The sequence below is a fragment of the Aplysia californica genome, unplaced genomic scaffold (assembly GCF_000002075.1).
Source record: "Aplysia californica isolate F4 #8 unplaced genomic scaffold, AplCal3.0 scaffold00067, whole genome shotgun sequence".
NCBI lineage: Eukaryota > Metazoa > Mollusca > Gastropoda > Aplysiida > Aplysiidae > Aplysia > Aplysia californica.
In genome coordinates, this window is record NW_004797337.1 from 404,293 (window position 1) to 406,463 (window position 2,171).

Here is a 2,171-nt window from a genome sequence, read left to right on the forward strand (position 1 = left end):
GATAGATAGATAGATAGATAGATAGATATCGACAGACAGACCGACAGACGGACGGAAGGAGATAGATAACTTGATATGGACATGAATTAAGAGGGGTGTGGGTGTGTGTGGTGCGGCAAGGGATGGGGGTGTATTGCTGGGTTGTTTAGTTTTAGTAAGAGTTTTTATGGCACTTGCAACACAATAAAGTCATATAAGTGCCGAAGAACAGGTGCTACAAAAGAGTAACATACACAAAAAAGAAGGAGAGATAAGGATGATAGATGTTTGATAGGAAAGAAGGGTTGATGAACAGAGGCCGATCGAAGACTCACATAGACAGGAAAAGCGTAATGAACGGTTGGTCAACAGAGAATGTGTAAGTTTTCAGTCTCTCGTTATCAAACAATCATACTTGACATTTTGTCCCTTTATATTATAAGTTCTGGAGGCGACAGAGTCATGGTTCAGAAGACGCATGCTACGTATCCCGTGGACAGCTAGAAAAACAAATGAAGAAGTCTTGGTTGATGCAAATTGTAGAAGACAGCTTATGACGAATATAAGAAAGCGACAGGCAAATCTCATCGGACACACAATGCGGAAAGAAGCATTGGAGAATATTGTAACAACAGGCAAGTTTGAAGGAAAGCGAGGCACAGGCTGACAGAGGGAAAAGATACTGGACAAGATGACAACATGGCTAGGAGCAAGAACAACAGACACCATTGCTGCAACGCAAGACACAGAGTGAAGTGGAGGTCCATGATCGCCCACGCCAGTCGGCAAGGCACCGGATGATGATGATTTTAGGTAGATCTATATATAAAAGTGTGACTGTTTGATAAAGAGAGACTGAAAACGCACACAGACAGAGACAAAACGATAAGTACGATTGTTTTTGTTTTCTTTACTTTAAGTAAGAGATTTACGGCACTTGCAATACAACAAGGTCATATAAGTGCTGAAAGTTCGGGGTGTTGCAAGAGAGTAAGAAACACTTTTTTTTTAAAAGAAGGAGGAGAGATGAGGACGATCGATGTTCGACAGGAAGAAAGGAGCAAACCACACCAGAGCACCCGCCAACCATCCGCATGGAAAAGGGGGGGGGGTGCTTTGAAAGTGGTGGGGTGCTTTGAAGATGGTGGGGCAAGGGATGGGGATGTATTGTTCAGTTGATGAACAGAGATTGACGACTTACATACACTGGGAAGACGTAATGTACGGTTCATCAACAAAGAATGACGACTTTTACAGACAAAACGGCAAGTACCATTGTTTGACGAAAAGAGACTGAAGACTTACACAGACCGAGAGAACGATACGTGTGATTGTTTCTGTTTTGTTTTAGTAGGAGTAGTAGGATTTTAACGGCACTTGAAACACAACAAAATCTTTCAAGTGCCGAGGACTAAAGGTGTTACAAAATAGCAACAAACACAAAAAAGAAGGAGGGGAGATCAGGACGATGGATGTTTGACAGGATAAAAGGCACAAAACCACACCAGAGCACCCGGAAACCACCCACATCGTACGGTTAATCAACAGAAAAGGACACATTTTACACAAACGGATAAAATAACAAGTATGAATGTTTGATGAAAAAAGACGGGTGACAGAGAAAAACGATCAGTACGATGCTTTTTGTTTCGTTTTACTTTAGTTTACGGCACTTGCAACACAAATAAGTGCCGAAGATTAGAGGTGTTACAAGAAAGTAACAAACACAAATAAAGAAACAGGTGAGATAAGGACGACATATGTTTGATAGGAAGGAAGGAGAAAACCAAACAAGAGCACCCGTCAACCATCCACTTATTTTGGTTCGGGTAAAGACACTTCGGTTTGGGTAAAGATACTTTTGTTTGAGAAAAGATACTTACATAATAAAGGGACAGGACTGAATGTTTCGTTGATGAACGATATGAAGAGATGAAGTAATGTTCGGTTGATTGAAAAAGAGAGAGCAAGAGAATGACAAAACGGGTAAAACATAAAGCACAGATGATGAAGAGACTGAAGACTACGTAAAGTATTGATGAAGACAGACGAAGTCTTACATATACGGGGCAAAAACGCACAACGTTAGGCTGTCCCCGTAGTTTTATGCATCCCGCATAATTTATCAAAATTTAGTCATTTTTTTTGCAAGAGAGGGGGAGAGAGAGAGAGAGAGAGAGAGAGAGAGAGTG